The sequence below is a fragment of the Elephantulus edwardii genome, unplaced genomic scaffold, assembly GCF_000299155.1.
Source record: "Elephantulus edwardii isolate Elephantulus edwardi_28Jun2011 unplaced genomic scaffold, EleEdw1.0 scaffold00055, whole genome shotgun sequence".
In the NCBI taxonomy this organism is placed as follows: domain Eukaryota; kingdom Metazoa; phylum Chordata; class Mammalia; order Macroscelidea; family Macroscelididae; genus Elephantulus; species Elephantulus edwardii.
The window spans coordinates 5772184-5772721 of record NW_006399805.1 but is presented as its reverse complement, the minus strand read 5'-3'; the positions used below and the strand labels follow the sequence as shown (position 1 = coordinate 5772721).

At 62.3% G+C, this 538-nt stretch overlaps 1 protein-coding gene across 1 annotated transcript in view; it reads left to right on the top strand.

The window, feature by feature from the left end:
• The window catches only part of WDR91 (WD repeat domain 91), a 28889-nt gene that overhangs the window by 27421 nt on the left and 930 nt on the right, over positions 1-538 (top strand). The window lies entirely within an intron of this gene.

Here is a 538-nt window from a genome sequence, read left to right as displayed (position 1 = left end):
CGCTGACCCCTTGTCCTAGTGGACACGGGGGAGTGTGTGTCGGTGGTGGGCGCTGACCCCTTGTCCTAGTGGACACGGGGGAGTGTGTGTCGGTGATGGGCGCTGACCCCTTTTCCGAGTGGACACGGAGCAGTGTGTGTCGGTGGTGGGCGCTGACCCCTTGTCCTAGTGCACACGGGGCAGTGTGTGTCGGTGGTGGGCACTGACCCCTTGTCCTAGTGCACACAGGGCAGTGTGTGTCAGTGGTGGGCGCTGACCCCTTGTCCTAGTGGACATGGGAGACTGTATGTCAGTGATGGGCGCTGACCCCTTGTCCTGGTGGACACGGGGGAGTGTGTGTCGGTGGTGGGCGCTGACCCCTTGTCCTAGTGGACATGGAAGTGTGTGTGTCAGTGATGGGCGCTGACCCCTTGTCCTAGTGCACACGGGGCAGTGTGTGTCGGTGGTGGGCGCTGACCCCTTTTCCGAGTGGACATGGGGGAGTGTGTGTCAGTGGTGGGCGCTGACCTGTTGTCCTAGTGGACATGGAGTGTGTGTC